General features: G+C 42.9%; 1 long non-coding RNA gene across 1 annotated transcript; it reads right to left on the reverse strand.

Moving 5' to 3' along the window:
• Window positions 1-16,562: 16,562 nt before the first annotated feature.
• Window positions 16,563-23,900, reverse strand: LOC116564214. The gene is made up of 3 exons (XR_004274798.1): window positions 23,789-23,900; window positions 20,255-20,257; window positions 16,563-16,574 (listed from the first exon to the last, which is right to left on the reverse strand). It is a non-coding gene; the product is annotated as an uncharacterized LOC116564214 (long non-coding RNA).
• Between the last annotated feature and the right edge of the window lie 1,079 nt (window positions 23,901-24,979).

Below are 24,979 nucleotides of genomic sequence, written 5' to 3' on the forward strand. Positions count from 1 at the left end.
GCACAGGTGGACACACGTCCAGCTTCCCGCCTCTCTCACCCAACTCTGTACCCCATTCTCCATCTCCAGCGCCTCCCCCCATCCCTGCCCCAACAAAACTCAGTTGTTCCCACGACCACTGTGAGCAGGGCTGTCCAACATGAGCCCAGATGGCTGCCTTTATGACGGGTCTTCCCCCACTCTTTCCCTGTGTTGTGTACTGTGATGCGAGCCACGTGTTAAAATACCAGTGTCTACTGTGCGAGGGTAATAGATTGGGCAGTTGCTCTCTTTCTGAGCAGTTACTCAGGCTTACCATCTGGCAAATCTAGTAGCCAGGTGGTAACCCTAAATAACCTCACTTTGATGGGGTGGGGGGTAGAGGGGACCCCAGTTGGTTCTGTTTTTGCCATCTGTGGCCTCCTTCTTTTGGAGGGAGATGTCCAGAGCATCTGAACCATGCCATTTCTTAAGCAGCTATCTGCCTTGAGAAACACTGCCACTTCAGGTATGCAGAACTCTGCTCTCCAGCAACTCCACCAATTTAGAATAGACTCAGGAACCGGAAGACAAACCAAAAAAGACTGCGTGCAGCTGAGACCGCCGGGAAGCTCATGTACCAAAGCTCACGTGCCTTCCTCTTGGGAAACTTCCTTGAGCTTTGATTTGGAAAATACTTACTCTTACTTTACATTCAGTGATAATCATAGAGGTCCTCTAATTTCTAAGGATTCAGTATGTTGGAAGCCACAGATTAGAAGAGAGCAGACAGCATGTAACAGCAGATGCTTTGACAGATAATGTGGACCCCCTGAAGATGTTGAAACTAAGCAGGTCTGAGATCCAAGAGCCAAGAGCACAGCAAACTGGGGTCATTGAGTGAGGGGCAAAGTGTGCTACAGCCCTTCAGTGTTACCCGAGGACACCACAGTACAATAATGGAGTCTGGAGTTACAAACTTGTGACATCATCACCGTTAATTATGATCAGTAGAGACCCTTTCAGGGGCAGGGACTCTGTCAGGCATTATAGAGATGTCCTCTCCACATGGTTAAAATGAAAAGATTAGACACACAGGAAGGAAACAGTTGTTTGAGAAAAATCATGTATCCAGGAGTAGAGTGAATTAAAATATTACATAAGATTTTTACAAAGACCTTTTTTCATTATCATAAAGTAGGCGTATTGAAGAATATTTCGAAAAAGGAAAGCAAAAAGAAAATAAAACAGCTACAAACCTTACTTCAAAAATGTAACCAGTGTTAGCGTCTTATTGGCTCTCTAGCGCTCTCTTCATATATTTGTGTATTGATATCATTTACCCATCTGTCGTCTGCCTGCATACCTATCTATAAGTAGTTGTTGGAGCCACATGTAAATAAGTGACGTGAGTTTACCCTCACTTCATACACAGACAAGAAACTTTGCGTGTTAATAAGTAAACACCCTCAGCCTCATTTTAGAGGCTGTATTGTTTATATTTCATAATATGGATAGTCATCCAAGGGGTTGTGGTAATTGAGTGATTATAAAAGCATATATTGCACAGAAATATCTGGAAAATAAAAACATCTGTGATCATTAAGAGCCAAAGGGGCCCAGTGACTTCTAATCATTGCTGGACAGTTTCACTGCAGTACTGAAAGCTGCAAAGCTGGGCTGGTTTGCCTTTATGAGCCATGCTGGTTGCTTGTCTCTTGTTTGTGAAGGAGTCTAGAATGTGCCACCCCCAAATATGCCACTTTGGCATAAAGATTATTTTGAGCAATTGTGAATCAACAGATACGGGAAAAGTTCTTTACTTTCTTGTTATCTGCCTAAAAGCAGAGCATAAATTTCCTCTTCTATACCACGATAAGGAGTGCAACCCTTATCGTTGGAAATGAAGAGCTGGCACCAGAGTAAGTCTGCATAAACATACCTTATTAAAATAACCCTTATCTTTCATTAGTTTCCCCCATGTGTTTCCTCATCACTTTCCCACAATTTATTACTCCTATTTCCCAAACTTTATCAGCCCTCTTTTCTTTGTCTAGTCACTTCTCCACAATTTATCACCTGTTGTTAAAATGATATACAAGACCCTGAGCCTAACGGCTTCTTTGGATTTTTCACTTCTTTTCTGTGAAGCCGCCATGCATGTGGAATAAAAAAATATGAATACACTTTGTATGAATTTTCTCCCATCAATCTGTATTTTGTCAATTTAATTCACAGTGGTTCTCTTCACTCTCCCCTCCTCTTCTGGACTTTAAACAGGATTACAGTTATACTGTATTAAATGCCAGCTGTTTCCTCCTCATAGTGCAGAGCAGCGCTTTTTAATTCTTAAACTTTAATGTGCATACAAATCACCTGGAGATGGTAAAAGGCAGATTCCAGTTTGTGAGGTCTGGGGTGGAGCCTGAGAGTCTGCCTTTCTAATCAGCTCCCTGGCAATGCCGATGCTGCTGGACGGAGTCCCGCGTTGAGTAATGAGGGTGCAGCGTGTGCCTCAGAGTCGCCTGGAGGGCTTGTTAAAACCCAGACTGCTGGGGTCTGGGAACAGAGTGTCTGATTTAGTAGGTCTGGGTTGGGGCCCAAGAATTTGCATTTAACAAGTGCCCCTCAGTAATGCTGATGCCGCCAGTCCAGGGAGCACACTTTGAGAACCACTGGCTTAGAGGCAGTCACCAGAGCCAGGCAGACTAGCTCTGCACCTAGAGTCTCACTCTGTGTCTCTGCAACCTCAGCGAGTTGCTTAACCTCTGTACCTCACTTTCTTTATGTCAGGGATAATATCACCTATGTTAGGTGACTTTTGTGAAGCACTGTGTGTGCTCTGTATGTGGGCCCTGTACAGTGTTATCATTATTTGCCATTCCTTCCAACTTGATCAAGGATTAAAATGTGCACATTTGCTGCTCTTCAGAAAATCTTTTTGGGGCGAAGTCTCCCTCTTATCCAGGCATATCCAGAGAACCTCTGTCCTTTCACTTATGGCATAGATGGTAAAAAGTCCCCTCATCTACTTTTGTACCCTGGGTGTTGATTCCTCAGTAGGCATAGGGCTGCTGGGCCCTGCCTGCCTTTAACCTGGGTGCACAGGAAATCCTTATAAAAAAAGAATGCAGTCAAAGCTAGGGAGAACAACATAATCTCAGGCTGCAGCAAGGAGGTTCCTCTCCCTCAGCTTCCCTGGGAGGACCTGCTTTCTTGAGCTCAAAGCCTATTCTGCCTAGCCTGGATTAGAAAGAGCGGTTTCCAGCATCCTAGGCAGCTCTCTGTCTAGAGCGTCTTAATCGCAGGCAAGGCTGAAAGTCAAGGGAGGTAAGCAGGCCCTGCAGCCAGGTTTTTAACCTGCCTGAGGATGCTGGAGAGGGAGCTTCGTGGGCTGCTGAGCATTTCAGGCAGAGCAGCTACCAGAGCCCAGAGACACGAGGCACGGAGGCTTGTGGCACAGCCATGTGCGATCCAGCATGGCTAAAATATGGAGTGGGAGGCCAGGCAGGGCGTTAGGGTCACACAGGGCCTCCAAGGGCATGTGAGATAGAGGGTCCCACAGTTAACTGAGGGAGGGAAGCTGTATTAGGATAGTTTTGATGGCAAGTTACATAAACCAACTTGCCTTAGCTTAAGCTGAAAAGATACTTTATTTTAGGGATTCAGTCTGTTTCACAAAACCCAAGGACAGGCTGCTGCAGTCCCGCAGGAAGAAGCTGGAACGGGGTGCAAAAAGCCATCCAGACACTTTCTCTCCTCACTGGCATGCTGCCCTTCATGAGAACTTCCTCTGCCTGCTGCAGTCCACGTGGTGATAGCCTATCCCATTGCTCCCAAGCTGACATGCTGACATGTTTTGATTTTACCAACTTGAGAGAGCCTCTTAGTCCCAGTTTCAAATGTCCAGAAAAGAGGCTCCAGCTGGCCGTCTTGGGTCAGGTTCAATCCAATGCTGCCATGGTGGGGAGCAGAGACACATTGTCCAGAATGGCTTATGGAGGCCCTCAGGGTGGATCAAAGTGGGCAGAGCTGCGCTTCTTCATGAACCAGGTAGATGGTACATGGGCTACCTCAGAGGAAGGATGAGGCAAACTCTGGGGTTGCTTCCCACCCAAGGTGCTCCGATTTGACCTTTCTGTTCTGTATTTGTCCTCTCCCCAGCAGCAGTGTAGGGAAAGGCAGAGGTAGAGTCTGTGGCTGTGGTTGTAGGTTTGGGCTGAGCGGATGGTTTGGGCTGAGGATGTGCCACCTTACCGTGACAGCTTTGGAAACAATATTGAGCTCAGGAAGGTGACACGGTCCATAAATAGCAACGAGATCAACCTGGCTAACACTATTTTGGAAGCTGAGAAAATACATGACAGCAAACTGCCAGGCAAACAGTTCTTCCATAAAGCATGAAGAAATTCTTCCCTAAAAGTATTGTTTTTAAACATAAAACAAAAAGCAAATAGTGGCAATCAAAATAGAAGGAAAGGTGACCCACCTGTGATCTCACTCTGTTTTCTTTGTCCCCTCTTTCCTTTCGGCTTTTGTTCAGACGCCTGCAGCATCTTACATAGTTTTAGAGATCATAAACAACATTTTGTGTTCTGTATTATGTAACAACTAATTTCCATGCTGCCTTGTCATCTTCTTAACTCTCTTTATCAGTATGCCATCCTTCAAATTAAGTATGCTATATTTACTTAGCTCATAATTAAGATCTGATTTTAAATTTGAGACTGCAAAGCGAGAAAGAATCTTAGGAAATTATTGAGTCCAAGGAAAGTGAACTTAGAGAGGAGAATGCCTTCCCCCAAGGCCACAAAACTGGTTAATTCCAGACCCGGGACTCCATGTCATTCATTTTTTTCCAACTTATGTTTATAATTACCCACTCGATGCCAGATATTGCTGCACGGGTTTCATCTCACTTCATGACTCTTTCCACGACATTGTGTGACCTAATTAACATTTGTTAGATAGAAGTCATTTCTGATTTTTCTTAACAGAGGTAGGAGTGCTTTTTCAACTCACTGTCATGAAAATAAAGGTTGTGGAGCTGAAACGAGTAACGGCAATTTTAAATCAGACTGGTTTCGTGACTGGTAGATAAGTCAGCATGCAAAGACATTTATGTTTCCCAGGTTTGGCTGGCTTTTGCAATGCCCTTTGCAAACTCCACAGGGATTTTAAGCTTTAAGTCTGGTTATAAGCTTATGCAAGCTGTTAGTCACCTTTTTAGATGAAAAGCACCACAGGCTTATGCTTGAAAATGTTCTGTGCTTCACTAGGATTTCTTTTGAGTAATTCAGCTATAGTATGATTTTGAGGGAGAAATGATGGAACAGAAACATTTCAAAACACATTTGCATTCAAAAACGGGAGTTTATCAGCTGAAAGAACTTATCTTGAAAGGTACACAGGCAGGGCAAATTTAGAACAAGCAGAACAATTTAGACATGATAGCTATGAATTATCCAAAAGCTTAAAGTACTGGGGGTACTTGATCATGCAGAATCGCAGACATGGGCTGAATCATGAATGTCTGGTGTTTTACTTTGGAAAACATATTGGAAAAGGAAATCTTGTCACTGCCATATTTTCACAGATGATTCCAAAACGCTCTGGGTGTGCATCCACACAGTTGTCAACACACGTTTGACCAGAAACCAACCAGTGAAGTGGCCTAAGCCTTTGGTACAGCGAAGAGGACTCTGGAGTCAGGATGCTTGGATTGGTATCTAGGTTCTATCACTTACCAGATATGTGAACTTGGCTGGATCTCAGCTTCCTCATCTGCAAAGTGAGAGAATTGTCTTGAACGGATAGAATTGCTGAGTTAAACTGATTATGTTAAATCACGTGATGTAGCACCCCTTCAACTCTAACGAGCACGAAAGTCACCTGGGATCACGTTAAAATGCAGATTCTTATTCAGTAGGACTGGGGAGTAACCTGTGACTCTGGATTTCTGATAAGTTCTGGGTGATGCCTGCTGGTCTTGAGGACACACTTGGAGTCATAGGATGCAAAGTGCCTGCGGTGTGAGAAACATTCCATAGTGCTATCGCTAGCCTTCATGTGGATCTCTCCCTCTCTTTCTTTCCTACCACGTGACCACATAATTGTCTTCCTTCTTTCCTTCTGCTTTCAAAAGTCTTCCAGCTCTTTCTGCTCTTGCTGCACCTTGACAGGCTCTCATGATTGACTGCAGATGAACTTACAGTGTGTACGTGTGTGAGGGAGTCAGATTTGGAAAGGCCAGTTCCATTTCTATCATGCCACACCCTATGATGTATTCTTGTGAATTAAAAGCAACCCAGTCTTTTCTGGGTGAAAATGGCCTTTGTAGCAATGAGTCAGTTTGCAGTTCAGGCTTACTGTGGGCACTTTCAGAGGGTCTCCTGTCCGGCATTCCTCAGTGGCTTCAAACGAGAAGCTTCTGCATCCTCTGTGCTTCAGGGAGAGGGTCCTGGTGAGAGTGCTGTGCGTCTCAGCTTCCTCTGAGCTCCAGCAGAACTCTTTCTGGCCACGGCCTCTGTCCTTGTGTATCTGCTACTGACACATTCACAGTGGCGTCCCTTGAGCGTGCTCTCTTAGCTTGGTGGTTTCTTTGTTGATGTAATGTCCATCTCAGATGTCAGTGGCTTTATAGAATCTCCGGCAATCAACGGTGTCACTTGATGACACACAGCAGCTACTCCAGGCTGGCCCCTTGCTCTCAACTCAGTATCCCTCACTAGTACATTTGAGAACTCCAGACACTTCTACAGCACATGTGAACAGAGATGTTCAGGACCTCTACTGTGGCCCTCTCCTCTCACACACGCCACCCTGTCGTTCTGACCTGCTGTGGCTGCCTGTGTTGTTGGCGCAGGACACCATGAGATGGTCTCTCTCTGGAATTCCAAACGGGAAGTGTCCTGGATCCTCTTTGGTGTTTGACTTTCCCTTCACCCTACCCCAGGTTTCCATTCTCTCCGTACTCCCTGCCCTGAGTGAGGCTCGGAGGCAGGACAGGGACGTCTCAGGAAGCTCCAGAACTCTTCACCTCCTCTGGAGAAGTTCTATGTTCCCTTCTGTCTGCTGGAAATTGCCCTGCATTCTGTCTTTCTTCTTCCTTACCACATAGTCTTTTTGTTCTAGAAAGATCCAGCTGCCCCTTCCCTGAGGCAATAAATCTCACGTCCTAACCGTAATGAGGGAAAGGAAAGAATTTTGCTTATTGAGAAGGAAAATTAGATTGAAAATGTTTTTAAAAGATTATCTTTACATATAGCTGCTGCATGTACAATAGAAATGAAAAGCAGGCCTCCTCTGCGCTTTCCTTTTGTCCTTAGCATTACTAACTGATCACATGACATAGCCTCGGCAGCCTCCACAGTGGCCCAGTCATCCAACGATCACAGGAGCTGGCCTTGGAGATGGAAACGCTTTCTATCACTGCTATGGAGTCAGGCCAGGGGAAGGCAAAGACAAGAAGCAGAATCTACTCCTCACATCCAAATAGGCAATATACGTTTTAAATTTGGAAACTATATAATTGGAATTGGCTTTAATGTTTGAAATAATTACTACATCCCTGCAAAATGGTCATGCAGCCTCTTGCTTGCATAACTCTAATGATGGGAAACTCACTACTTGACAGTGGATTATATTTTTAGACTGTTCTAAGCAGCAGGAAAACATTTGGTATGTTGCACGGAAACCTGCTCTCTGCAACTTGCTCCTACACATAACATATTTAATTCCTGTCTACACTGTCAGCCCTGCAGATATTTGAAGGCAGCCACTCTGGGCCCTGTTAGCTTATCCTCTCTAGGTTCAGTCTACCCAGTCCTTTTCAGTGGCAGAGGCTCCAGCCCCATTCACCATTAAGGATCCTCTGGATTCTTTCCCATTTAATGAGCGATTAAAAGTCAGGGAGGTAACTTTGATGGAGGAACCACCCACCTCATTTTTTAAAAAACTGGAAATAAGTTGCACGTAAAGGTGCTGATTGCTGGGAATTGTAAAAGTCCCTGAAGCCTGCACTGTGTTCTCAGCAACTCTGGGTCATGCTGCTGTGTATCTTGCATTTTTTCTTTCTCCCAACAACACACATACACAGACACAGACACACACACACACACACACATGCACACACACACATATACACACATTCACACACATTTACACACACCCTCCTTGGAATCATTTCTCAGCTGGCTACTCAAAGCAGAGGCCTGCACATGCTTGCTTTATTGCTTCCTTGTCCAAACTGCAGATTTAACAAGGAGGCTGCAGGGAAAAATGTTTGCAGCTTGAGAGGTGACATTGAAATTCTTGAGTTTTGTGAGATCTCTGAAAATAGGCCATTGAAAAGAGTTGGGAAATTCCTAAAAGGGAATTGCTAATGTTGGTAATACCCCACCATGAAGAGTTCAGAAACAAGAGTTTTTCTTTACTGTTCTTCTGCTCTCCTGTCTCTTAGTCTCGTTCTCCCCCAAGGCTAGATACAGAAACTAGCTTCTTCCCCAAGGCAGGTCATAGAAACCAGAACCTCCTTTCCCCAAAGGCACCTAAAAATACTCCCGTAACTCCTTCCTTCCCCTCTACCTGTGTTTCTACATAAAAACTGGCCACAAAGATCTACCTTGTTTGACTGTAGGCCATAGACCCCAATTCCAGAGAAGGCCCTGTCCCACACCCGGAAGGAAGGAACGTGTGCTCAGAGAGGCTAAGATGAATTCAGACAGGCCTTGCAGGGCTTCCCCACTCAGTCTTTTCACATTAGCTCATACCCTTCTTGTCCAATCATATTTCTACACACTGTCCATGCTTTGTTGAACCTAAGCATAAAAACAGACAGTTTCCCCTGTGTCTTTGGGTCTTCATTTTGAAGGCTCCTGTGTCATGCAAAATTCTGATCAAATAAATTTTATATGCCTTTCAATGAAGCTGCCTTTTGTGAGTTGATTTTTCAGCAAACCTTCAGAGGGCAAAAAGGCAGTTTTCCCCTGGCCCCTACACTAATTCTTCTTTCATTTTGCCACCCCCAGATGAGTCGATGCTGTTTATTCAGGTGGTAAATCCAGCAGACACTTGTAGGCTAGGGTTAAGGAACCTTCATTAAAAAGGATGATGGTAATAAAAAACAGCCAACATGACTGAGCGTATTCTGTGTGCCTAGTCCTGTCCTTTCTGTTTTACCTTTACAAGCCAATTTAATATTCACAAGTCCAGCCCCTGCCCAAGGTCATGAACTGCTGAGTGGTGAAGTCAGCGTGAGTCCATGGTAGACGGTGAAGTGGTTAGTGGTAGAAATACCTGTCAGAAGATTTCCCTGAGTTCTCCCACACATCCAGAACAGCGTTTCTCAACCAGAACCCATGCTGTAAACACCACGGGATACTATGCATTAGCAGTATTGTCTATAATAACACCCAGCTCATGTTAAAAGGTGTAAGTAAGCAGATTTACCAAAGTATTAAGCAAAAATATTCTCAAGTTTATGGTTAATGTCTCCATGTCTCATTTCCTTTATCTGTAAGATGGTGCTAAAATAAATCAATGGCGCTATTTATGTAAATATAAATGGTGCTAAATAGAATTTTTTTCCTACTCCCTTCCCCAAAACATATAGTCGTTTTTGAAACAAAGCTCTATTATTCAGTCAAATTTTATACTGAGTTCTATTCTACTAAGATCTCCTTGATCTGAGGGCTCCTAGGCTTTACCAATGAGATCAGTCTTCTCAGACCTCTCTTGAGTGGCATAGTTCTGTAGCTTTTCCCTTTCTGAAATGTTTCCTGTTCTCCTCCTTCCTGCTCACCCAAGTTCTACCCATACTTACAAGTGTCTATTAAACCCATCTTCTCCATGAAGCCCCCAGCCCGACACCCCTCTGAGTTCTTATTTATCTTCATGTGAGCACGAGCCAGTTGTATTCCATCAACAAACATTTTGATCATTTATTATGTGCCCAGAATGATTCCAGATCAGAATTTCTCCACCTCAGCACTATTGACAACATGGGCCGGATAATCCTACGTTGTGGGGGCTGTCCCAAGCATTGTAAGATATTTAACAGCATCCTGGCCTCTTCCCACTTGATTGCAGTAGCACCTAGTATGACCCAGTCATGACCATCAAAATGTGTCTGGACATTACCACATGTTCCCTGAATGCAAAGTTGCCCTGATTGAGAAACACTGTTCTGAATGTGTGGGAGTACATAGGAAAAACTCCTGATGGTGTTCCTATTGCTAAGGGTCTCATAGTCTACTTAGGAGTCAGCATTAACGGTCATGAATCAATACATGGACATTTAAGTACTAAATTGTGAAATATATCGTAATCTAATTTTTAGCAAAACTTGTGATTTTCTTTTTTGAGGGGAGGGGTAGAGAGAAATGGAAGCAAAGTCTATTAGAAAAAGAAGATTGCTTTTATCGGAAAAGGAGAAGCATATGGAATATTGGAGTAAGAAGAATTGTAGTTGCTCTATCCGGTTTGTCCTGCATAAGTGCGATTCTTATGAAGTTATTACTTTTTAAGTATTGAAAGATTTGTTAATGGGAGAAAGATCACCCATGTGTCTCAGCTCTACCGACTGACTCTAATGAGCAATAGATCTTCTGTTTAATTCCACCTTTAAATTCAACTTGAGTCTTGATAGTTTTGAGGAATTAAATAGTTCTTCAAGTGGATCCATAACCCACTGTTTCCCTGGACATATTTAAGAGCAGATTCTGGGTGTGTGTGATTAAGAGACACAACCCTTCAGTCTTTTCCCAAACAGTTTTATTATTAAAATGATTAATGCATTGGAAGTCACTGAAATTGATCAGTAGTGATTTATATTCCTGGCAGACAGTGCTTTTGAGGTTCTTTTCCTTAGTGGTTCAATATGAATTATTCAATGAAAGTTGCCAGTTCATTGAAACTTTTGTCCCATTCTGTAAGAAATTCACAATCCTGAAAACATTCTAAAGCCTGCAGAGAGCTGAGAGGTGACTCTGGATACTGGTTTCCGCCAACTGTACGTGGCTGAATATATAATGCAGTAAAGCTAATCTGAGACACAATGCGACAATCAATAGCAATTCAGTGTGTGCTGAACGAAAGATTTAATATTAGCTTAGCGTGGCAACAAGAGGCAAGACAAGTGAATGTAGGGTGGAAGGCTTTCAGCTGGATTTAGGAACAGTGTCATCCAAAACTGGATGCTAGAGCTGGCAGAACTCAAAGTTGGGCTCCAGCCCCTCTGCTCCCCTAGTGTCCATTGTCATTTGTGAAGCAGGGCTGATATAAATTTAAAAAGTTTATTTCTGCCTTACCAAGTTACAGAGCTGTTGACCTGGAAGGGAGTTGGGAGCTATGTGGTTGAACTCCTCATTTTGTGGGCAAGGAATTGCAGATCAAGAGAGGTGATGTAATGATTATAATGATAAAATTAACATACACAGTGTTATTGTTTGCTAGATTCTCCGCTGAGTGCTGTACAGACGGTTTCACTTTATTTCTAGGAAGTAGCAACTATTATGAGCCCATTGTGACAGACGAGAAAACTAAGGATCAGAAATTTTAGTCACTTGCCCAAAGTACATTCACATCTGTTTGTCCATGTGCTCTCATATTTTGGTTTAGAAAATATGAACAGCACAGCAAAGATGTCAATTTGTTATCACCCAATGGCTGGACTATTGATGCCTGTTTTTCCTCAGGTAGCAAGAGACTTGAGACCCTGAATAAGCCATTACAAGGCTGTATGGTGAGCAAGGATGCAGTAGAGCTATCGGCTGATGTATTTAATATCTTGTTCTGGCCTATTTCTGATACATGGGTTTATCCGTCTGGGTTCAGGGAGTTCACTCATGTAATTGTAGAGGTTGGTGTCTGAAACCCGTAGGGGAAGCTGGCTGGCTGCAAAGTCTCAGGCAGCAGTGAATGTTGTAGTCTCGAGGGAGAATTTTTTCTTCCTCAGGGAAACCTGTTTTACTCTTAAGATCTTTCAACTGATTGGACGAGGGTAATCTCCCAACTATAAACCCAACTATTTTATTGAGGGTAATCTCTTTTACCTCGAGTCAACTGATTGTAGATATTAACCATAACTACAAAATACCTTCACAGCAACACTGACATTAGCATTTCATCAAATAGTTGGGCACAATAGCTTAGCCAAGTTGGCACATAAAACTAACCATCACAGTGGACAAAATTAGAACTGCCCCAACTTGTCCCTAGAGGATCGTACAAGGCACAGTAGTGGATCTGGATGTATCCTAGTAAATATGGGAGCAGAATTACCCTGATAAAATTCTGTTTTCATTCTAAAGAGAAGCAGCCATAGCCCAGTTGACCTGCTCATTAAATCCAAAGTGTTAAGTGAGTGAAAAGCTGGGAAATTCCCCTATAAGGGCATTGCTTCTTTTTTTCTTCCAGGGGAGAGGTGTTGGAATAACTCCTCCCCATTCTCTTCAACCTCTCCTTCCTCTCCCATGGGAAGGGGGTCCTGATCTGATTCTTGTTGGAAGCAGCAATCTACTATGGTCCCTGAGCAGCTTTACGTGTTCTTCTGCATATGCCACGAATGCAAGACTGTGAGTGCTCTTTCTGCAGGCCATTTCCAAGTTTGCATTTTCAACAGTAACCTTGAGAGAGAAGGTCATATCTCTCTTTGGACAAAGAACAGGCTTGCCTCCACCTGCTATAAAAGCAGTGAACCACCTAGTTCAGATAGTAGAGACTTTCTCCCTTGTAACACAACTCTGCATGTTCTGGGTCCATCTAGGGCCACATATATTGTTCCTATGGGACCTAATGAGAGGAAATAGGAAACCGGTGTGACCATCAAACTAACACCAGGGCTACTGGATTTGCTGTGAGTAACAAAGTCGTTTGTCTCTGACTCAGAAGTCTTGTGTCTTCTGCTCACATCTATAAAACAGTTACAAGCTCCTTGTTGGCTTGCAAGTAGGCTAAAATCTCAGTCCCTTCACAATTATTGACAGAGGCCTTGATTCCCTGCAGGTGACAATATTTGTTCTATACTCCCAGCTTCACTGTCCCCTCCATGCAAGCAAACTAGCTGAGTGGGATCTGTCCTAGAGACCAAACTCTCCCTACTTGAAGATCTCACTGGGGAAGGAAATAGTAAAAACTGTTTTTGCTTTCCACTCTAGGCTCTTCCAGAACCGCAGCATGCATGGATGTCAAGTGATAAGCTAGGATCTGGGGATGCTATAGTGAAAAAAAAAAAAGGCCCTGCTCTCTTAGAGCTTATAGTTTAATGGGGGTGTGAGTAGGGGTTGCACAGATACTAAGATAATTACAGTATGCTGAAGAAGACGACTGCTTGCTGGCCGTCTGGTCTCTTCTAACAATTTTTCTTTCTAGTAACTCTCTAAAGTCGCATTTTAATCATCTTGTTTGGATTTAGATGATTCCTAAGTTTGTAACAGCAACATATTTACAAACTAGCTCTTGGGAAGAGTTATTTCTACAAGGTTAAGCTCATCATTATATGTTGATTTGTACCAAGCTCATTCACAGAGAGTGACATCTCTTGACAATTTTGGAGCCATTTATGTTTTAACATTACCTTATATAGTAATCCAGTGAAACAGAGAGAATGAAGTATTAAGATTTTAAGTGATAATGTGAATATTTAAATTACATGAAAATAAGTAATGCATACACTAGATCTTTAAGTTCAATTGTAAATTCTACTTTCATCATATTTTTTAGCAAATACACTCAAAATGAAGTGGAAACTCTGGAATCCATGGATCAGCCTATCAGTCTATCCACTCATGAAATGTTGCCAGTCTGCCAGTCACTGTGGCAGGCACTAGGGATATAGTGTAACTGAGAATTGACTTTTCAAATTATCTAGTTTCTGGCCAGGTGTGGTAGCTCACACCTGTAATCCCAGCACTTTGAAAGGCTAAGGGGGGGTAGATCACTTGAGGTCAGGAGTTCGAGACCAGCTTGGCCAACATGGGGAAACCTCGTCTCTACTAAAAAATAAATAAATAAATTCAAATACTCTTAAAGGGAGAAATGTAGTTCAATCACACAAATAAACAGAATAACTAAATTTTGCAGAGGTTGCTTGGTACTTACTGCCTAGTTGCTAATGCAGTAGCCCTTAAGATTATACCAGTCTTCAAGACGGTAAGCTTTCTTTTTGATAGCTTAAATGCAGAAACAAACCTCTGTATGCTCATGTAGGAACTGATAACCCCAAAGTAGCAGATATCCAAACACTGTTTGTATTTTTGCCATGATCTATATACATTTCTGAAGTTAAATTTGTAACAGAAAGCATAATTCAATTTCGAAGCATTTACTGAGTTTCTATTATGCACGAAGACTTATGGTAGATTCTGTGGGGGATATAAGACAAGATCCATGCCCTTGAAGAATTCAAAGACAAGTGAGGGCATAAATTATGAATTTATGAGTCTGCTTGCCAAGCAAGGGTCTCCCTTGTCAACATAATGACTTTTTTATGGCTTTTTGTGACGTTTTCATCAATAGCCTATTGGCTAAATTGTTTTGATATTAACTCAAATCATCAGTTAAGATATCCACATTGAAGGAAATGAACAAAAGGCTAAAAGGGAACAGTGATGAAGGAATGGGAGAGAAACTAACACCTCTGCTGGGCACTTCATTATCTAATACATTCACAAAACAATACAGGAATTTTGTCGTCATCTTCCTCTTCCTCCTCCTCCTCTTCCTCTTGCTCTTCCTCCTCCTCCTCTTCCTCTTCCTCCTCCTTTTCCTCCTCCTCTTCTTCTTCCTTTTTCTCCTCCTCCTGTTCCTCCTCGTCTTCTCTTTCTAGCAGGTGATGACATTAGAGCTCAAAAATGTTAGAACATTTCCTTAAAATCTGGCAGAAAGTGGCAGAGCTTGGATTTTAGGTCCATTCAGCACAAAGTCCAAGCTTTTTCTCTTACAATGTACTTAACAATCATCCAAAAATGTATGTGTGTGTATATTTGTGTGTTTTCAGAAGTGAGTAAGCAAATAAGCAAGTGAGAACTTAGAAAGCAGTGGGTGAGTTTTCTGTCACTGGGCGTCTAAAAATAAGCTGAATAATCACTGGCAGAGATAAAGAGGGGTTTAAAACATTGAGTAGGGGTTAGATCGTGATATCAAAATCCCTTTCAACACTGGGATTCCACTTCTCTGATAACAGGAGTAGAATTTGCATGTATTTCCCTCCTCATGGAAGTCTTTGCAACATATGCTGTACATTGAATGGAGAGAAGCATCTGCGTAGATAATGGGAAAAGCAAGGTCCACGCCTTACCACTCCATAGGTTAACAACCTGCGCAGTAATTCACCTGGCTGAAGATTTAACTTGTGATACGTGTGTGTTTCCCATTTATTTGTTCTACAGAGGGAAATTTCTGCAAGTTATATGTCAGCTTTGGAGAAAACCAGTCTCCTTTTAGCTGCAAAGAAGTTCCTTCCTCCAGGGGAAGAGGCAATCAAGTTTCAGACTTGGTTATGGACAGAATGTTTGTGTGTCCCCAAATTCATATGTCGAAGTCCCAACACTAATGTGGTGGTATTAGGAGATGGGAACCTTGGACATGACTAGGTGTAGATGAGATCATGAAGGTTGATGGTCCATGATGTGGCTAATGCCCTTACAAGAAGAATAAGGGAGACCAGAGTTGCCTCTCTCCATCATGTGAGGATACAGTGAGAAGGTAGCCATCTGCAAGCCAGGAAGAGAGCCCTCACCAGTAGTTGAATCTACTGGAAACTTGATCTCAGACTTCCCAGCCTCTAGAACTATAAGAAATAAATATCTGTTGTGTAAACCACCCAATCTATGGTATTTTGTTATAGCAGCCTGTGTTAGTTCATTTGCATTGCCATAAAGGAACACCAGAGACTGGCTAATTTATAAAGAAAAGAGGCTTATTTGGCTTATGGTTCTGCAGGCTGTACACGATTGGCACCAGCATCTGCTCAGCTTCTGGTGAGGCCTCAGGAAACTTTTCCTCGTGGCAGAAAGTGGAGGGGGAGCAGGTCTGTCACATGGTGAGAAAGGAAGCAAGAGAGAGAGGGATGTCTATCTCTTTTTTAAAACCAGATCGCACATGAACTCATTACCACTGGGAGGGCACCAAGTCATTAGTGAGGGATCCACCCTCATGACCCAAACACCTCCCACCAGGCCCCACCTCCAACATTGGGGATCACATTTCAACATGAGATTTGGAGGGGACAAACATCCAAACTATATCACAGCCTACGCTGAGTAAGACAACTCCCTAGAGGCTGTCGCTAGAACCCATCCTTAAGGGTTCGGCTGGTGGTTCCTTTGTTGAAAGAAAGAGATCGTTTGGGATGAGACACTTTGAGTTTCAGGGATTGAGAAGAAGTGTGATTCCTTGAGGATGGAAAGGCAGAAAGGGACGGTGAGGAGAGTGCTGAGGGTTAGAGGGTTAGGGCAACTAGCTCCTTGGCACGTAGGTGTGGCATGGGGCTGGGATCGCTGAGCATTGGGAGCTGTGATCTGGGAGCCTGAGCCAGCAGGCTCCCTGGCTGAGATTAGCTCTGTGGGAGTGCAGGCTCCTCTCCAAGTTCTGAGAACCACGTTTGTTGGGATTCACTCAGGGTGGCTAGCGAAATATTAGGGAAATATTAGGGAAAGTTATAAGACGGTAGTCTCAAACATTTTGGAAGGCTGAAAGGTTTTAATAGAGTGAGCTGAAGGCAGCCAGGTCTAATGTTAGAACTTTAAGTCATAGGGTAAAGATTAGAATAACAAAAGTTAAGAAGTCTGTTTACCCAACATTCCTTTGTCTCTGCTCTAACTGTTTACTCATGTAAGCTTTGTGTTGGATGGTCCTCCCAGGGGAGGTCAAAGGGGAATCACCCATTAATGGTGTTTATTCTGGGCCCTGGAACCAAGACTTTTTATCATTCATAAAACCACTCTTTTAATGATGTTAATTATCTGCAAGTAAGTTGACTTAGAACCTCTGTTATTAAATCTGTACTGAAAAATTGTGAGGAGCAGCAGTCGCCCTCTGAGACTAACAACCTCCCTAGCTCACTGGAATCCACTGTACTCTGGTGTGTGAGAGTGTATTTCATTCTTCTGTTGCTGAATCAGGGTCTGCAGGACAGACCTCCGCAGGTGGTCATCAGTGACTCATGTTCAATAGTATCACTAAATGGCAGGGCGAAATAGTGATGACGTAGACTCACTGGACACCAGACCTCAGCTTGGGACTGGAAAATCAGATGTTCCTGTCTTCCCTTTGAACTGTGTACATCTCTAGGGTTTTTTGTTTGTTTTTGAAACTATTCATAGGAAAGAGGAGACTCAGGAGCTAATCCAGAAGGCAGGGCCTGAGCGGGGTACATTTCAGGAAAAATCAGTTGCTGAGATTTGCATCAGGAAATAGTGGAGCAGTTGATTCCACAGAGCAGCCAGGGTCCCTTCTTTCCCGGGTGGTATAGACCAGCTGAGGCAGATGGTGTCAGCCACTTCGGCCATATCCAGATGCTGTACAGTGGCTGGACAGCCACAGTCTTTGCAGAAAACTCAATACTTTTATTTCAGTTGGTCTCAGAACTTGCAGACTTGGCATCTCAAGAAGAAAAGAAAATTCTAGATGGAAACCTCATTTAAATTCTGAAGAGTAGTTATACTTCGAGACACAGTGTTCAGATGTTGGGAGATTTGTATATTTGGCACTTACAAACAGCGGCAGCCATGACAACAACAACAGGGACACGTAGATCTAAAGGTTTAATGTTTAATGTTTTGTGTTTTGTTGCTACAGAGACTTACAAGGCAAAAACACAAACAAAACCCCCAACCAGCCCTGTGGTACATGTTGTGATTGAGTGATGGATTTTTGTAAGTGACCAGGGAAGTTCTCCTGGAGTCTTAGAGGGAGGGGAATGAGATGGGCTAGGAAGAAACAATGGTGAATAAAGCCCCTGCCTTCAAACACCCTCATTATTTGGACTGCCATCTGGTTTGCTGAGGGATTAAGAGCAAGTGCCAAAGGGTAGGGATGGAGGATGTCATTTTTCCCTTTCAGCTTACTAGTTGCTCTCTTCCTTTGGGGCCGGCACTGAGTTTCATTCACGTCTGACAGATGCTCACCGACCATGAGCAGGGGTCCAGAGAAAGACTCAGGGGCCTCAAGTCTTGGACACACAGATGCTATCTTTGTTTTCCCAGCCCCTTCCTTCAGCTTCCCCTGAGTCTGGGGCAGGCTTTGTTTTCCCTCTTCCTCCAAGTCTCTATTTCAGAGACCTTGTGAATCTGACCATCAGCTCCAGAAGTCCCTCCACATAGGGTGTAATCTTAGAGCTTCACCAGTGAAGGGGCTGATGACTGTTCAGTGAGATCCCACCATCCTTGGGAAATAAGCTATGAAGGTTCTAAGCACACATGGTTTCTTTCTGTTTTGGGCCACCCCTTGCCTTCACCAGGTGACACCAATTTTACTGATTCTTTCTCTGAAGCCATTGCTGACTCTCCTTCCCCTCCCTTCATCTAGGTCTCTCTCACCTCTCCCCTGTGTAACTGTGACAGAGTCATAGCTCCTCTCTCTGCCTTCAGATTTCTTTGGTTCCATCCTGTTTTCTACATAGCTACTCAAGAAATTCCTCCAAAACACACACCTATATTTGTGTCATTTTGTTGCTCCCAAACTTTCCTCAGAATTTTTGTCTATCCACTCCTTCTCCCTGGAGTGCCCCTGCCCTCCCTCCTTCCTGGAAGAGGAGTCATCTTTTTTCACCTTAATAAGGCTTCCTAGGCCCCTCTGGGTGGAGTTCGTTGCTTTTAGTCATTTCCTTATTCGTGCTTCCATTGCATAATAACTGAGATACCTGAAGGCTTACTGTGCTCTCTCCATAGGCTGAGAGCGGGCCAGACATCTCACATACATTGTCTCATTGATCCCCACAAGAGGCTTATGCAGTCTATACTTTCCTTATTTCCATTACAGTTGAGGAAATGAGACAAGCTGCCTAAACATATTTGAAGTTGTGTGTCTGGAGAGTGATGGAGGCAGCATCTGTATCTGACTAGTCCAGCTCCTGAGCCCATGTCTCACCAGGGGTACACTGTTCTGAACCTGTGTATCTCTGTGACAGCACTTATAACATTATGTTATTGCTTATTTACATCTCTCCCTTCCAGTAGACTGAGCTTCTTGAGGGCAGAAATACTAATCACTTAATCACTGAGACTAGCACATAATAGGTGCTCGGTAAACTCCTGAGGGAGAAAGAAGGAAGTGTTACCATGATTATATCAATAAGAACATAGAAATAATTCAGGAAAATGTTCAAATTCCCTAGGTTCAAGACCAGGCCTATGTTACCTATGTTAAGGAAATAATTTAGTCTATGAAAAAGGTTAAATAGTTTTGCTATAAGTAAAAATCTGCTGTCCCTGGAAAGTTTGGGCCAAAGATGGATCAGCACAGAACATTTGTTTTAAAAATTAAATAAGTAATCACGATCATCAGACACTTCTTTCTTTTTTTTTGAGTTGGAGTCTTACTCTATCACCCAGGCTGGAGTGTAGTGGCCCAATCTTGGCTCATTGCAACCTCCGCCTCCTGGGTTCAAGCGATTCTCCTGCCTCAGCCTCCTGAGTACCTGGGATTACAGGGTCACATCACCACCTCCAGCAAATTTTTTATTTTTAGTAGAGATAGGGTTTCACCATTTTGGTCAGGTTGGTCTCAAACTCCTGACCTCAAATGATCTGCCTGCCCTGGCCTCCCAAAGTACTGGGATTACAGGCGTGAGCCACCATGCTCAGTCATGAGACACTTATTTTGTAAAGAATTTATTGAATTCACCCATACATGGTCTATGTGGCTATAGTCTGGATTCCAGGTGAGAACTGATGGAGTATTTATGGAGAAATGGCTGATTCTAGGACAAAGATTCCTAAATGCTCACTGATTCCTTTGAGAGCTGATTAAATCAGTGGATTCGTTCCTTAGAAAATTACACACACCTGCTCTAGGGAATTGACTAATATTTCCAAAGATTTCCTATTCTCCAAGCTCAGGCAACAGCTGGGGTGGAGCCGAGGCTGAGGCTTGGTCAGGGCAGAGCGACTCCTCTATTTCACTTGTTAGATGTCCTAAACCGTTTTGTCCCATGTTATTGATGCATAATTGGTTGTTGTGATAGTTAATTTTGTGTGTCATCCTGACTGGGCCATGGGCGTCTAGACTTTTGGCTAAACATTATTCTGGTTTGTCTGAGAGGATGTTTGTAGATGGGATTAGCATTTAAACTGACAGACTGAGTAACGCACATTGCTCTCCCTAATGGGGCTAGCCGTCATCCAATCAGCTGAAGACCCGAAAAGAACAAAAAGGCCGAGTAAGAGGAAGTTCCTCCTGCCTGACTGCTCTTGCTCGGACATTCTTTTCTGCCTTTTGATTCAGACAAGAACATCGGCTCTTCTTGAGCCTCAATCCTGCTGGTGTTTGGACTGGAGCTTACACCACCTACTCTGTTGATTCTTAGGCCTTCAGACTGGAACTGAAACTATACTTTGACTCTCCTGAATCTCCAGCTGCCTGATTGCAGATCTTGGGGCTTCTCAGCCTCCGTAATCTTATGAACCAATTCCTTATTGTGTGTGTGTGTGTGTGTGTGTGCGCATGTGTGTGTGTGTGTGAGTGTATTTAGTCATGCACTGCATAATGACATTTAGGTCAATGATAGACCGCATATGTGATGGTCGTCCCATAAGATTATAATACTTTACCTTTTCTATATTTAGATACACAGATACTTACCATTGTGTTACAGTTACTTCTAGTATTCAGTACAGTAACATGTTGTACAGGGTTTTTAGCCTAGGAGCAATAGGCTATATCATATAGCCTAGTTGTGTATTTGACTGTATCTTATAAATTTGTGTAAGTATACTTTATGTTTTTCCTTTAACTGAAATGGAGGTCGCTCACCGCTTGCAGAGTCCAATTAACAAGAATGAGGTCTGGTATAAAGAAACTGCTCCACGTTCTATTATAAACATACATGCACATGTGTGTTCATTGCAGCACTATTCCCAATAGCAAAGACATGGAATCAACCTAAATGCCCATCAATAATAGACTGGATAAAGAAATGTCGTACATATACACCATGGAATACTATGAAGTCATAAAAAGGAATGGGATCATGTCCTTTGAAGGGATATGGATAAAGCTACAGGCCACTGTCCTTAGCAAACTAATGCAGGAACAAAAAATCAAATACTGCATGTCTCGTTTATAAGTAGAAGCTAAATGAGAACACATGGACACATAGAGGGGAACAACAGACGCTGGGGCTTATCAGAGAGTGGGGGTGGGAGGAGGGAGAGATCAGAAAGCATAGCTAGTGAATGAATGCTGGGTTTAATACCTGGGTAATGAAACAATCTGTTCAACAAACTCCCAGGATACAAATTTACATATATAACAAACCTGCACATGTACCCCTGAATTTAAAAGTTAAAAAAATTTTGGCGGGGCGCGGCAGCTCACGCCTGTAATCCTTTTGGGAGGCCAAGGCGGGCGGATCACAAGGTCAAGAGATCAACACCATTCTGACCAACATAGTGAAATGCTGTTTCTACTAAAAGATGCAAAAATTAGCGGGCGTGGTGGTGCACACTTGTAGTCCCAGCTACTCAGGACGCTGAGGCAGAAGAATCACTTGAACTGGGAGGTGGAGGTTGCAGTGAGCTGAGATTGCGCCACTGCACTCCAGCCTGGTATCAGATCAAGACTCCATCTCAAAAAAAAAAAAAAAAAAAAAAAAATTCCAATCTATGAACGTGAGATGTCTTTCCATTTATCTGTGTCTTTTAAATTTCCTCCATGAAACTTTTTTCAGTGTGTAGATCTTTCATCTCTTTGGTTAATTACTAAGGTTTTTTTTGTTGCTGCTAGTATAAATGAGATTGTTGTTGGTGTATAACATCACCATTGATTTTTTTGTCTTGATTTTGTAACCTGTAATGTTAATAAATTTGTTTATTAGTTCTAAAAAAAGTGGTTTATTTCAAAGCTAGCTAAGGGGAAGAAGTACAGGCTTCTTGCCTTAAGGGTAGCAGGTGCAGAAAGTAGGAATTATTTTAAAAGAAATTATTTTAAAAGGGGGCTTGGCATGAATGGCGTGCAGGGGAGGAAGCAATTGGATGGAGGTTCGCATAACTTGCTTCAGTACCTCATCTACCAGGCCATTGAGCTGGCGCCTTCATGGGCAGAACCAGGTTTTAAAAGTGCCTGAAACTCTCCAGGTGGGAGAGAATTTTGTAGTGGGCATAGCTAGTCTTGTAAATCGACTGTTGCCTCTCGAGGCATTCTTCTGGTGGGAGAGAGTTCCACTCTGGAGCCTTTAAGCTTATAGTTAGATGAACTTGACCTGTAGGGAATGTCTGGTGATGGGGAGGTCTAAGTAGGAAGTGAGGGGTAGGGAAAAGGAGAAAAAGAAAAGAAAAGAAAAAAATAAGTAATTCTCTTTTTCTTAGATGAATGGGAGTACTTGGTTACATTCCCACAGTGACAGAGCTGCCTACATAACTCATTTCTCAGAGCACAGTCCTGTAGTTAAGCAATGCATCACTGTATCTGTCTATGTCTCCTGTTGGTTCTGTTTCACTGGAGAGCCCTGGCTACTACAATTGTTTTAATGATTCCTCATTTCCAATGCGCTTTCCTGCTTGGCTTTCATTATGGGTGGAGCAGGCTCTGTTGGATTCTAAAATTATATTAGGAAAAGATAAAGAGATAACCACCACAAAATGGCTAATTTTTTGATGGAGGGAGGCTGTTATGTGGATAAAGGATTAGTGTTAATATTCAAGTTAAATTATTAATAAAATCATTGAATTTTTATGGAGCAGTTACTATGTAGTAGGGCTATTCGAAAGAAGCAATGATTTCTTCCCTCGTGTATACGTTTTATTTTTATTTTTAAATTATTATTATTTTTTGAGATGGAGCCTTGCTCTGTCATCAGGCTGTGGTGCAGTGTCGTGATCTTGGCTCACTGTATCCTCTGCCTCCTGGGTTCAAGTGATTCTCCTGCCTCAGCCTCATGAGTAGCTGGAATTACAGGCACCTGCCACCATACCTGGCTAATTTTTCTATGTTTAGTAGAGACAGAGTTTCGCCATGTTGGTCAGGCTGGTCACAAACTCCTGACCTCAAGTGATCTGCCCTCCTCAGCCTCCCAATGTGCTCGGATTACAGGCATGAGCCACCACGCCAGCTGTGTGTGTCTGTTTTAAACAAGGGATAGAGACAATAGGCATCATAAATAAGTCTAACTATATTGTATGTTAGAGAAAAATAAAGCAGGAAAGGAGAGTGAGGAGGGGCTCAGTTTTAAATAGGAAGGTTCTAAAGGGCTGCATTGAGAAGCGTATTAGAAAAATGACCAGTAGGAAAGTATATTAGCTTCCTATTGTTGCTGTGACAAATGACCGCAAAGTTAGTGGCTTAAAACAACACAAATTTATTCTCTTATAATCCTGAAAGTGAAAAGTCCCAAATTGGCCTCCTGGGGCTAAAATTAAGGCGTTGGCAGGGCTGTGTTTCTTTTGGAGGCTCTAGGAGAGAATTCATTTCCATGCCTTTTCCAGCTTCTCTATGCTACAATCCTTGACTTGTGGCCTCTTCCTCCATATTCAAAGCCAGCATTGTCCGGCCAGCTCCTCCTCACACTGTCATTTTTTGGGTTCTTGTTCTTTTGCCTCCTTCTTCCACTTATAAGGACCCTTGTGATGACTTTGGGCCCACTTAGATCTTCCAGGATGTGGAAGACCAAAACTATGCCACTCTAAAATATGACTGTAGGAGACCAGAATATGCTACTCCAAAATATGCCTCTTTAGCATAGGATTATTTTGAGCTAATTATTTTGAGAAACTGTAGACACCAGAGTAACTCTCAAAACAAAGAGAAGTTACCCTTTTGTATGGGAAATGTGTTTTCTAAAGGAAATCCCCATTTGTAAGGGGGCTCCTCTGCACCAGGAAGAGAAGAAATGCTCTGAATCATTAGAGACTTTTCTCAATGGAGAAGGCACTGAGTTAATCCACAGGAAAAACCTCACTCTTATTACTGTGCTTATCCTGACCTCCCCAAAACTGGCTTCCTCCCACCCTTCTTTCTTCATTTCCATTGAAGATGATATTTGAACCTGAACTAAAATCCATTTCCTGGAGATTTACTTACTTTTCCATGGGTATCTTTCTTGTCTACGTAAAGTATACATGTTAATAAACTTCTGTTTGTCTCTTGTTAATTTGTCTTTTGTTACAAGGGTCCAAGCCAATAAAAACTCAGAAATGGTGGAGGGAAATTATTTTTCCTCTCCCGTAAGGATAATCTCATCTCAAGTTTGGCTAATTATGACTACATCAGGTTGTTGGGGCTGCCATAACAGAGTACCACAGACTAGGTAGCTTAAACAACAGACATTTGCTCATAATTCTGGAGGCTTAAAGTCTGAGGGCAATGGATTGGCAGGGCTGCTTTCTTTGGAGGTCCCTCTCCTTGGCTTGTAGATGGCCATCTTCTTCCTGTCTTTACAAGGTTTTCTGTGTATATGTGTTGGTGTCCTCCTCTTCTCTTCTTATAAGGACCCCAGTCATATTGGATGATGCCCTTCCCTAATGACCCCATTTTACCTTTTTGAAGACCTTATCTGCAAATCTAGTCACATTCTAAGGTTCTGGGGGTTAGGACTCCAATATAAGAATTTTGGGAGAAGCGACATCATTGAGCTCATTGTACAACTCAATTGCATTAGGAATTAAGTTCTGCTAACTTACTTCCGTTTTGTCAGGTAAGGTAACATATTTACTGGTTCCGGTGATTAGGACAAACATACCTTTAGGGGGCCATTACTTTGCTTACCACAGAGGGAGCCATGCAGACGTCTAGGGAAGAGGAATAGCTGGAGCAAAGGCCCAGCAGTAGAGGTGTGTTCATTGTACAAACACCAAGGAGACAAGTG

The sequence above is a fragment of the Sapajus apella genome, unplaced genomic scaffold (genome assembly GCF_009761245.1).
Source record: "Sapajus apella isolate SASKATOON/1434 unplaced genomic scaffold, GSC_monkey_1.0 scaffold37, whole genome shotgun sequence".
Classification (NCBI taxonomy): Eukaryota; Metazoa; Chordata; class Mammalia; order Primates; family Cebidae; genus Sapajus; species Sapajus apella.